Here is a 12657-nt window from a genome sequence, read left to right on the forward strand (position 1 = left end):
GGCAGAAAGAGAAAACAAAGCAGCTGACACTTGTTCCGCATGTCCCCTCGCAGAATCCTTTCTCAGCCATTAGCCCAGCTGAGCCTCCCGTGAGACAGACACTCAGGGGCCATGGTGGCTGTGGTCTACAGGTGGGGAGCCGGGGTCTGGCCCCCATTGTGCCTGTTGGGTCAGGCACCTGCCTTCACCTCGCTTCCAATCCTTTCTCTAACATGGAAAGAGGAAGCCTTAAAGACATCCTGTGGGTGATTAAACGTAGAATTGGAGCAGAGTCTGAGTGTCTTTCGGAGAAGGCAATGGCACCCCACTCCAGTACTTTTTCCTGGAAAATCCTATGGACAGAGAAGCCTGGTAGGCTACAGTCCATGGGGTCGCTAAGAGTCAGATATGACTGAGCGACTTGACTTTCACTTTTCACTTTCATGCATTGGAGAAGGAAATGGCAACCCACTCCAGTGTTCTTGCCTGGAGAATCCCAGGGACGGGGGAGCCTTGTGGGCTGCCGTCTATGGGATCCCACAAAGTCAGACACGACTGAAGTGACTTAGCAGCAGTAGCAGCTGAGTGTCTTTAGGCTGTTTTTAGTTTCTTCTTGCGGAATTGACTGAATCATATCTTTGTCCATTTTTATTTCGGAGTTTATTTAATAGATACTTGGAGCTCATTTCTGAGGGAATAAAGTGGGGGAGGGGAGGCCAAGAAAAGCAATGCTGAATTATAACTGTCCTGAAGTTCACACTCTCAGGGGGAAAGCAGACAATGCTCACTCACGCTTGTGCACACGCTCATACACATACGTGGGCCCACGGGACATGTGTGCACACACATGTGCATACAGGCATAAGTGCACCCACAAATAAGTACCTGAGTATTTGGAGAGGGTGAGCGGCTCCTTGAGGTCCAGAAACCTCATGTCAGATGGCACCCCTGCCCTCTCCTACTTGAAGCTGGTGCCGGGGCTGGAAAGGTATGGGGACCAGGCACCCCACACTCTGAGGGCGGGGGTGCCATCTGACATGTGGCTCCTGGAAGGCCTTTTGGGGCTGTGTCGTGGAAGATTTAAAGTGCTCACACCCTTTGACCCAGCGATTCTCTCCCAGGGGTGGATTGTAATAAAATCACTGGGTGTGAGCCTGTGGGTATGAGTGCGATGATGCTCTTGCAGTGGGCTTTGTGAGTGACCAGCCAGTGTGCAGAGCAGGACTGGAGATGAACCGAAGGGGCAGCGGCAGAGGGAGGTGAGAGAGACAAAGGCCCGTCCATGGCGTGGGCTCCTGGGCGGCTCGGAGATGATGCGGACTTGAGTTTATTGATGTGGAAAGCTGTCCGTGGCGGGAGGCACGGCACGTGATCACAGAGCACAGGCAGTGTTTCCCAAATGGGGCCACTTCACACAATCCTCTCTGTCTCTCCCCATCACTCCTGCTCTCCAGCTCTAAGAATAATGTAGAACATGAAGTTTAAAAACCTATTTACCAACATTTTAATGGCTCCACAAGATGAGATTGCCAGTAATTTTCTTTCACTTCATCATTCCTTTAGGTATTGTCTTTGCTTTTTTAAAAAAAATTTTATGATTTTTGCAGTCAATGCTTATTACTTTAATAACAGTAAAAATGTGATTTTTATGTTTTTAAGTGATTCTTCTGTGCCCCATGATGAAGGCAGGGGCCCGTCTGCAGAATGTCCCCTTGACTCACCATAAAGGAGGGAAAGATCCATTTATGACACTTCTCAAGCGCCTCTTAGGCAAGGTGCTGAGTTGGAGGCGTTCACATGGATACTCTCATGGACCCCAGGCAGCCGCTCTGTGACGTCATGGTCATCACTCACATTTCACAGTTAAGATGGTGGGTCAGAGGGGGTAAGCGGTCTGCCAAGGTCACACAGCTGGGGCTCTAGCCACATGGGGAGGAGGTGCATGGAGAAGGGGCGTTGCCTTTCCCGGGGCGTGAAATGGTCTAGCCCATGAGTGACATGTCACCACTAAGGGAGAGCTTCTCAATTGGCTGAATGGACGTGGCCAAGGATGAGTCCTGGCTGGCTGTGAGGAGTGTCAGCAGGAAGAAGCAGGTGAGTGCCAGGCCTGGGCCGGGGGGGGGATGGAGGTGGAGACCTGGCCCCAGCAGAGTGGGGTGCTGGAGTGAACTGTGCCCTGAAGACGAGTCACCCACGTTCTTGGGGGCAGTTTCTCCAGCAGGAAGGTGTGTCAACAGCCCTACAGACCCTATGCCTGGGCTTCAGAAAGGAGCAAGGGGGACCCTCAGGGAGAGGCGTGAGAAGGGCTGGGGGTGTCCCGCCCACGTGGTATTTGTGGCACTGAGCCTGGGGCTGTGGTCAGGGTGACCAGTGGAGGGTGAACACAGATCTTTACGGGTGCTCTGCCAAGTAATTTGTGTGTATTGACCGTTTAATCTCTAACATCTCCACGAAGCAGGCAGTGCTGCTGGAACTGATTCACAGATGGGGAGACTCGAGGTCCAGAGAGGCAGAGAGACTGGCCTGAAGCCTCACAGCCCATAGGAAGTTGAATGTTTGCGTCCCCCAGTCAAGCAGCCCTCCTCCCCTGTGTGATGGTGTTTGGAGGCAGGCATTTCCTTTGGGAAACATTTAAGGTTAGATGGGGTCACGAGGATGGGGACCCCAGTATGGAATTAGTGTCCTTATGAGAAGAGGAAGAGACACATGATCTGAGGCTACGGCAAGAAGTCTGAAAGCCAGTGAGTGAGTCCTCACTGGACCTGATCCTGCTGGCATCTCCCTCTCAGCCCCCAAGCTGCACAACTGTGTGGGGTAGGTCCTTGACGCCTGAGCCCCCAGCATACAGTATTTTGTTACAGCGACCCAGACTGGTTGAGCCATCGGCTGAGCTGGGTCTGCACCCTGCATGCTGGGTCTTAGCCCTGCCTTGCCTGGCCACAGTGCCATGACCTCCCTGATAGTGAATTTAGACCAGACACTGCTGCCCCAGGCCAGTGGGATGAGGAAGTGAGCTGAGCACTCTTGGGCACATGTCTTAACCTCTCTGAGCTGCAGGCACTTCAGCCATGAATGAGGAATATCGTTGTGTCCCCTTTTCTGATTCCTCCGAGTGTGAAATGAGGAATGAAATGGTAGAACATGGCATGCGTCTCGAAGGGCTGCCGCAACAAATCACCACAGACAGGTGGCTTAAAGCAACAGGAGTAGATTCTCTTACAGTCCTGGAGGCTAAAAGTCCAAAAGTTGCGGGCAGGGCCACACCACCCCTAAGGCCTCGGGGAAGGGTCCTTCCTGCATCCTCCGGCTTCTGGGGCCGTGCAATGTTGGCAGCTCCATCGCTGTCTGCTTCCATCATCACGTGGCCTCTCCTCTGTGTCTCTGTCTGTCCCCAAATCTTGCTCTTCTTTCTCTTAGAACGATGCCAGTTCTTTTCTGATTTGTTTTTGTTGATACAACTCACTGTGATTTTAAAAATAAACTTTACATTGTGGAATAGTTTTAGATTTATAGAAAAAATTCAGAGATGGTACAGAGAGTTCCCATATACCCACACCCGTTTCCTGCTATTAATAACATCTTACGTGACTGGGGTGCATTTGCTACAGCTAACGAATCAGTGTTGATAGATTATTATTAAATGAACTCTGTCTTTGTTCAAATCTCAGTTTCCTGCTCCACGCTGAGGCCCCTCTTGGCCGTGGCACGTTCTCAGACTTTCTTTGTTTTGGATGACCTTGACAGTTTCGAGGGAGTCAGATATTTTGTAGAATTTCTCTGGTGTTTTTCTTATGATTAGACAGGGGTGATGTGTTTTGAGAAGGAAGAACACAGAAAAATGCCGTTCTCACTACATTATATCGCTAGCACAGGCTGTCAACACTGTTTTTGACCATGGGTGTTGACCTTGGTCACAGGCGAAGGCAGTGTGTGTCAGGCTCTCCAGTGAAGGTCACTGCCACCCCCTCTCTGTCCTGTTTGCCTTGGAAGGGAGCCACTGTGCAGGGCCCGTGTCTGGAGAGAGGGAGGGGAGGTCCTGCTCCCTCCACGAGGGCAGAGTATCTGCAAACATTATTTAGGACTTTTTGGTGTGGGAGATTTGTCCAGATTTGTTTATTTATTTATCCAATCATGTATTTATGTCAGTATGCACTCAAGGGTAACTAGTTTATTCTTTGGAGTATAATTCCCTGGCCACAGTATTTCTGTTGCTGGAGTTGTTCCAGCCGCAGCCACCAGGAGCTCTTCCTGTCGACCTTGACATGCTCCCTGGTGATGCTCTTGGATGAATAGATCCTCCCTTTCTGACCCAGCAGGTGCCCCGGGATCATCGCGTGTGTGCCCTGCTCCATCCCAGAGTCAGCTGTTCCTCCAAGGAGTCCCGCCTGGAGAACGGGGTTAGAAGCCAACATCTGGTGCTGGGGGTGCCTGCTGCTACGGGGTGTCACTGCTCCAGGCTCTCAGCCGACAGAGCAAGGACACGTGTGTGCGTCACCAACCCGGTGCACACGCATGTGCGGACGTTTCTGTGTGTGCCCACCTGTATCTCTATTCAGCTAGATGGGCGCTTATCATGGTGTCTCCAGTGCCAATCCATCCCCACAGGGAACACCCCAGCCCCCTCCCCTTCTCCAACAGGGAGAATCCTGCTCCCACTGCCCGCCACCTACTCACATGATTGTCCAGCCGGGTCTGCAGGTGCAGTAGGATTGGAGCTCCAGGCCAGTGCCCCGTGGGGACAGTTTATTCCCCGGAGCACAGAGCTCAGCCCCTCTGCCTTTAGTCTCACGCACGCCCCTTGTCCCCACGTTACTTCAGGCAGCTCCTTTCTCCTCTCACTCTTTGCTGTGGGTTTCTGATCATAGATATTTTCTTTTCAGATGTCAGAAATACAGGAAAGCACAGGAAAAGATTGGAAAGACCCCAGCATCTCCCTCCAGGAGACCCTCTGTGCATGTCTGGGTGTTCATCCATCCATCCCTTTCTACCCTAAATTGTACCCCGAATCAATCTTCTCTAGCTTGCTTAATAATATCATTCATTCACAGAGAACCTGCTTTCCCAAGTTTGTGAACAGGGGTGTGCTTACCACACAGCCACTGCTACGTCAGGCCCTAGAAATTCCACGGACATCACGAGGAAAGGCGACTCTTCCCTTGAGAGGCCCCTGGCCTCGGGGGTGTGGAGACGGATGTGCTTCAAACAGTCATAGGACCAGATGGAAGACTGTGCCTGGGACGCGTCATGGGAAGAACCGGTGTGTGGTGCTGAGTGCTCCGGCCTGGTCCACAGGGTCGGGGGTGCTGCCCTGGGAAGGGTCCTCGGTGACGCTCTGAAGCATGACCGTGACTGGCAGAGAGGAGGGGAGAGGATGCCACCTGGCAGAGGCCCTGGTCCCGGGGCATCAGGACACATCTGTGGGCGGCCAGCATGGCCTAGCGGGGGCTGCAGAGGAATCTGTGGAGACTGGCTGTGGCCACAGGCCTGGAGAGTGTGGGCAGCCCACAAAGCACACGGGAGCCCTGGCGGGGATTTGCGCCGGCGGGAGTCACGATCTGACGGGCTCCTGGCTGTCCTGTAAGAAGTGCTGGGGAGGCCAGGGGGATGAGGCCCAGGGGGATGAGGCCCAGGGGGATGAGGCCAGGGGGATGAGGCCCAGGGGGATGAGGCCCAGGGGGATGAGACGAGGCTACAGCAGCAGCAGAGAGAACTGGCCATTTTGGGCGATGTCTTAGCGGTGGTGTCCCCCGTAGGCCCTCATGCCACCCAGACCCGATCAGAGAGTCCTCCCCAAGCTCTTCTCTGCCCCCAGGCCTTTGCATGCGCTGGCCTCTGCCCCTGGTCCCTGCACACACTGCTGCCTTCCCTTGGTCACAGCTCAAGAGCTTGAGTTCCCCTCTCAAGCCAGCCTCCTGCTCTCCTGACCTTAGCACCAGACGCAGTCTCAGAAGTGTCCCCCTGCCCACGTCCCCTGCCGCCGTCCCCCCATGGGACCCTGAATGGTGACTGGGGACATGGCAACCTTGACGCTGGCAGGAACGGTCCAGGGCTGTTGGCTGCACAAGATGACCCACGTGCTGAGACAAAAGGCGCACATATTCACTCACGGGGGTGGAGACTCTTGGTTGATTCCAGGTTCAGATGAGCCAGGGATCCCGCACAATATGCCTGAGGCTCTAGATGGTGGGGGTCGGAGATGGCCCCTCAGCAGTGCCTCCCATTGTCAGGTCTGGGGGCTGCGGCTTCTGGCACCTGTTCCCACCACTGGGAGTGACTTATGGCCCAGTCTGGGGCTGGCCAGCGCGATCAGGGACGAGAGTGCTCTAATTACCAAACGTCCGGCATGATTAACTAGGAAATTAATAAGCCGAGCATTCCCTCTCCACCTGGTGAGCATCTCGGAAGCCCATAAACATGCCGGCATCCGAATGCCACTGCGAGGCGTCCCCTCACCCTGCCTGCATCCATCAGCACCTGGCGATTTATGGTCCTTTCCAGAGCGTCTCCATGCCAGGGCCTCGTTCCAGAAACCGGAACTGGGTCTCAGCGCCCACTTACTGCCCACCTGCTTGCTGGAGACCATCAGGCTCAGCCCCAACCCCCGGCTCTGAGTCTGTCACCTCCTCTGCCCCTGCCTTGCCATTTGCACAATGGCGGTGGCACTGCCCAGTGTGAGCCTGTCCTCAAGGTCAGACTGGACGATGCCCTGACGGGTGCTGCTGCTTCCTCCCTCTGCCCTGCCTGCTGGAGGAGTCCCTGACCTGGTGAACTGAGTCTGAGGTCTTTCCCTTGTCCTGTGTGTGTGGGGGTGGATCAGGAGGCTTCTGCCACATCTGTTGGTCCTGCGTGTCCCCCGTGGGGGGCTCCAGGCATCAGTGGCTCTTTACCCGCCCCCTCCTTTCCTGCTCCCCCTCCCAGGAGTGAGCCGGCAGGATGGCACTGGCTTTGTCCTGGCTCAGCCGCCTCACATTTGGGCTGGGGGACCCTCTGGACTGACCTGAATCTCTCTTTCAGTCAAGCTGTCGCTCCAGCCTGAGCGGGTCTTTCTTGCGCCTGTTGAAGAACAGTTTCTCTTCCCTTTGGCTGTGATTCCCACGTGGGCTTGGCCGGGAGGAACGGAAATGAACAGTGTGAGGGCAGGTCTCAGGCGGCTGAGCCGTGAACCACGGCACTCTGAGCAGAAACTCCGCAGGGCTGGGCGGGGGGCCGTGGAGGGTCAGCCACTGGTCCTGGGCTTGTAGGAGGGGGCAGCAGATGGGGTGGCCTGGGGCCCGCTCAGGCTCCGGGTTCCCTGTGCCCCAAGATGGTGGTGGGTGTGATGCCACACCCCCGGCCAGGGGCACGCCCGGCACAGCTGCCTCCTCCTCCCTCACTCCTCAGGCCCACGGAGGGCAGGACCGTGGCGGGGGCATCACCAGTTGGCAGAGCTCCAGACCCCACCCCCTGGGCCGTGGTCGCATCCTCCTCTCCTTCCCTGGGTGGCCACGGAGCCTGCGGCGCCCTGGGGCCTCGGTTTTTCATCTGCAGTGTGGTTGGTGCTGCCTCTTCTCCCGGGAGGGTTGTGAGCCTTTAAGGGAGGTCGGTTTGAAGGCCCTGGGGGAGCAGCCCTGGGGAAGGGGGTGGGAGTCCTTGGGGCAGGGGAGCGGCTTGGGTGGCCAGGAGCTGGCCCAGAGGCAGGAGCGCAGGACGGAGTTTCTGGAAGATGTTCACCAAACGTGTCGCACTAGCAGCAATTTGTCCCACTTTTGAGGTCATTTTTCTCTTGGACTCACTTTTGAGCATTTCAAGCTCATTTGTCCTCTGGAAGTAAATTTCCAGCCATGGGCTCATTTCAGCCATTGGTCAGGAGGATGTGGGCCAGGAGGGTGCAGCGTTGGCAGAGGCCAGGCTCCGGGGGGCTAGCAAGGCAGGGAACCCTGGGAGGGTGCTGGGGGGGCCTTGGGAGCCGAGAGGAGACCCCTCCTCTGTGAAGGTTGGTGACAGCAGGCTCAGCCCCATCTAGACCCGCTCAGGAGATGAATTCCCTTTGGATTAGCGTTAAGTATATTTAAAAAAAAAAAATCAGGGCCCAGAAAAGTGAGAATTAAGTAGAATTTAATATTCATCACGCCTCGGGAGAGGGAAGATTTCCTAAGTTTAGAACTAATACAAGGAATCAGGAGAGAAAATATGGACAGATTTGACTGCATAAAAATGAAAATCTTCTGCATGTCAAAATTAAACCACCAAATAAAAAGGCAAAAAAATATGGCCTGGGAAATATATTTGCAGCAAATATGACAGACAGAGGCTTAATTTCTTTATTAAATAAAGAGCTTATAAGAATATCTGCAAAAACATAGAAATGCATGTGATGTAAAGTTCAGACTTTTTTTTTTTAAAAGAGAAGGAGGTGTTTAAACGATAGGAAAAAACAAACGAAAATCTTACGTGTGGAGGAAAACCTGTGTGCAAGCACCATGATGTTGAGAGTGAATTTTAGGGACTGGTGCTTTTTTTATGTCTATTTTTTCTTTCTATTTTCCTAGAATTTTCAAAAAAAATTTAAAGAGTATGCTTTACCCTGCAAAAAGTGTGATGGATTCATGAATATATTTGCTGTATTATTACTATTAACAATTCTTATTTTAAAAAATTTTACCGATATACAGTTGACTTTCAGTGTTAATTTCTGCTATACAGCAAAGTGACTCCGTTATGTATATTAATATATATATGTTCTTTTCCATTATGGCTTATTACAGGATATCGAATACAATTCTCTGTGCTCTACAGTAGGTCCTTGTTCATTTATCCTATATACACGAGTTTGCATCTGTTAACCCCAAACTCCCAGTATCGTCATCAACCTCATTACTATTATTGGACGTAGCAGCAATACTCACTGTTTGTTAAGCAGCTGCTAATATGAGACGTGTGCACTGCTGTGTGTGTGAAGCATTTTCCCCTCATCATCTCATTTAATCCACACAACACCCCTGGGAAGCAGGTATTATTATCCCCACTTTAACGATGTGAAAACTGAGGCTCAGAGAGGTTAAGGCCTCTGGCAGGGGTAGGATGGCTAAGTGGGAGATGTGGATCTGAACATGGGGCTTGGACCCCAGGTTGCCCCAGGGTGGCTAAGTGATGGCTGGGATGGGAGTGGAGAGGCCCTTCCGTGGCCCCACTAGCCCCCAGGGCAGTGCTAAGATCGAAACCCACCTTGTGTGCAGATGGGCTGAAGGAGCCCTTGCCCTCCAGGAAGGGCAGTGTGTTCCAGCCTTGCCTGTCTCACTTCCTTCCCAGTAAAATAGAAACCAATCCAGGCAACGCCAGGAGTTGCAAGGGCTCAGGAGGCCCTGGCAGGAGGCATGCATTTGCAGTTCCACATGTGTACAAAATGCTTATTAGAAATCTGACAACAAGGCTGACGTATTCTTAGACTAATTGACTAAGAATCCTTGAACTTGACACAACTTGGGGAAAAATAACAGAGAAAGGATGCAAAAAAGCTCAGAAGCAGCTCAGCTCTTCTTTCTGGGTCAGCACGTGCTCTGGTGATTCCTGTTATGCTTATGCTGAGAAGGGGAAGGAGCCCTGAGACTCATCATTCAAGATGGTCCTTGAAGCCTTCAAAATGGGAACAAACTGGGGGGTAAAACCCCACACAGATGGGTCGTGTCACCCACCCAACGCATAGCCCTGGGCTCAGAGATGAAAACAGCTTGGCCCTGGGGTGGTGTGAGCCCTGGGCGCACTAGAGGCTTTCCTGGAGGAGGTGTTTATGTTACTGAGCCCACAGGAAGGCTGCAGGTCCTGAAAGGTGAGACACAGGGAGGGCTGAGGAGACTTGGCAAGTGGCTTTTGGTGGCACTCAGGATCTCTGTGGGGAAGCCGCAGGAGGTAAGTGAACCCCGAGAACTGGAAGTGGTCACTCTGCCTGGGCCTGTGGCCTCTAGGAGATGGGCAGGTGGTCACAGGCTTCAGAATCACAGCGTCTTTGGGGAACTAAAAGGAGAGATTCAGCTATCATCTGGGGCTAGTGAGGTGGCTGTTAGTGGAGAAGAGAAACTCTGACTTCCCCATCTTCTGGAACTCTCCTCCAAGGAAGCTATTGTCCATGTTTTACAGAAGAGAAAACTGAGGGTCAGAGCCACAGCCTCACAGCCTTCCCGGTGCTGGTCCCTGTGGCCCGAGATGTGGCTCCCTGACGCGGTGCACAGCACCCTCCAGCTCGGGTGCCAAAGGAGGGCACCCTCGTGAGGCCGGCCTCCTTAGAGCTCCTCCTGGCCGGTCCTGTTTGCGGCTCTCTCGGGCAGACTGCTGGTCCTCAGCACACAACGGGCTATTGAGCCTGAGCCCCTCAGCCGCCGGGCCAAGTCGGACTCCCCTGATGTCCAAGGCCTCAGCCTAGCAGGTGTGTGCAGTAGGTGCTCCATAAATGCTCTCCAAACAACCAAATCCAGAGACTAAGTGCAGCTGGGGCAACTCTGGGGCGGTCTTCCCTGACTCCAGATAAAGTGAACGCAAGCTGTAGTCACATGTTCTGAAAATGTCACTTTAACTCAATTCACGTGATGTCATCTGCCCCCAAGTCTTCCCCGTCCCTCCTCTCAGTTCAACCCCAGACCTCAGATCCAACTGTCTTCAGTTTTCACGTTGACTCAATCCAAATCAAATTGGGTCAGTTTCCTTTCAATGCCATTCTATTGAATTCTTTCTCTAGAATTCAATTTCCTTTCTTCGATTTGGCAAAATTCAATTCCTTCAATTCATTTCAGTTGGCCTCAGACCAGTTTGGGGACTTTAACCCAATCCTGGCCAATAATTCAACTACAAATACTTTTCCAATCGGATCCAAGATGACTCAACTTGCTTCAGGGCCCCAGCTGGTCCCTAGGCATCCTCCTGCATGTGAATCACTGCGATCATCCTCCACGTGTCTTTTGAGCTCCTGAGCCCTGCAGGGCGCTGTCCTTCTGATGTGGGATGACAAAGAGGCTCCTTTCTGGAGAATAAGCTGGAAGGAGATAAAATGTGCATGACTGCTTGCTTTGGGTGAAGCTGTCTCCAGTCTGTCGCTTCCTGTTCTCCCTGTGATGCCCCCAAGAGAAGATTTCAGTGTTTCAGAGTCATAGTCCCTGTTGGAGGGCTGGGGAAGCAGAGGCACATGGCTGAAGTCCACAGCCTTACATCATAAGTGCTCAGATCTTGAACCTGGGCTACTTGACAGCAAAGCTCTCTAGCTTGACGTTTCCATGAGAAAATAATAGCAATTCAGTCAATGAACTTGTTCAACAACATTGAGTGATTCCAAGGAGCTGATCATTGTTTTAGGCAGTGGGGATGCGGAAGTAGGGGCGGCAGCCACGTCCCAGTCCCGTGCACCTGTGGTCCAGTGTGGGGGGAGATGGAAGTTCACACGAGCAACATGTGCATGTCCCCAGCTTTGGTGGGATTGGGGAAGGTCAGGAGAAGATTCCAGGGGGTGGTGGTATCATGACTGCACATAGTAAGCACCGGATAGGTACAGCTGAATGAGGGAATCACTGAGTCACGGCCTTCCTTGGCTTTCAGGGGGTGACCCTCACCTGGTCCAGTCCTTGCTTGAACCTAGAGCAATACCCTCCTGCTCACAGGTCAACACAGTGGCCAGAGCCATCACCATTTGGTCACAGACTTTGTGCCGAGTAGCTTCCTTGCTTCAGTTGACACCAGTTTCTTCACCTGCTTCTTGTTGTACCTGAATCCCAGCTTTTCTTCTGATGCTGGAAATGATTGAAGGCAGGAGAAGGGGACGACAGAGGATGAGATGGTTGGATGGCATCACTGACTCAATGGATACAAGTTTGAGTGAGCTCCGGGAGTTGGTGATGGAAAGGGAAGCATGGTATGCTGCAGCCCATGGGGTTGCAAAGAGTTGGACACGACTGAGTGACTGAACTGAACGTCAGCCCGGCTACCACAGATTCAGCCACCATATACTGACTCTTCAGTCCTTCCAGATTCACTGACTTCAGCTGCCCTGGGTATTCACTCTGGTAGTTTATCATGGTTTTACCTTCCTGGGTGACCTTTGTTCCTCTGAAAGCTATAAGACTTTTATAATGAGGCATATGTGCACAGAGGGTACTCCCAGAGGTGGATATAAATGGACAGAGGTCAAGAAGGTCTATATAGAAATGCAATGAGTGCAATAGAAAGAAAGGGATTGAAGGAGTTGGAGCAAGTTGGGAGACATCGACTTTTACTATGGGAGGCATACATTCAGGGTAGAATAAGCGGGATTCTCAGGGACCACCACAATATTCTTCCCCATGAAATTAAAAGACGCTTGCTCCTTGGAAGAAAAGCTATGACAAACCTAGACGGCATATTAAAAAGCAGAGACATTATTTGGCCAACAAAGGTCAAGAGATCTGAACCATAAAGAAAGCTGAGCACTGAAGAATTTATGCTTTTGAACTGTGGTGTTGGAGAAGACTCTTGAGAGTCCCTTGGACTGCAAGGAGATCCAACCAGTCCATCCTAAAGGAAATCAGTCCTGATTAGTCATTGGAAGGACTGATGCTGAAGCTGAAGCTCCAATACTTTGGCTACCCGATGTGAAGAACTGACTCATTGGAAAAGACCCTGATGTTGGGCAAGATTGAAGGCAAGAAGAGCACGACAGAGAATGAGATGGTTGGATGGCAT

At 52.4% G+C, this 12657-nt stretch overlaps 2 long non-coding RNA genes across 3 annotated transcripts; one reads left to right on the forward strand and one right to left on the reverse strand.

Moving 5' to 3' along the window:
- The first annotated feature begins 600 nt into the window (after positions 1-600).
- LOC112579073 lies at positions 601-5075 on the forward strand. Its single transcript, XR_003103474.3, has 3 exons — positions 601-2073; positions 4293-4376; positions 4860-5075. It is a non-coding gene; the product is annotated as an uncharacterized LOC112579073 (long non-coding RNA).
- On the reverse strand, positions 2804-7116 carry LOC112579071. 2 transcript variants are annotated; one of them, XR_006545129.2, is made up of 4 exons: positions 6977-7116; positions 5069-6155; positions 4654-4834; positions 2804-3441 (listed from the first exon to the last, which is right to left on the reverse strand). It is a non-coding gene; the product is annotated as an uncharacterized LOC112579071 (long non-coding RNA). The 2 variants fall into 2 exon arrangements; XR_003103471.3 differs by lacking the exon at positions 2804-3441 and adding an exon at positions 4224-4364.
- Positions 7117-12657: the final 5541 nt, after the last annotated feature.

This window comes from Bubalus bubalis, chromosome 15, assembly GCF_019923935.1.
Source record: "Bubalus bubalis isolate 160015118507 breed Murrah chromosome 15, NDDB_SH_1, whole genome shotgun sequence".
NCBI classification, from domain to species: domain Eukaryota; kingdom Metazoa; phylum Chordata; class Mammalia; order Artiodactyla; family Bovidae; genus Bubalus; species Bubalus bubalis.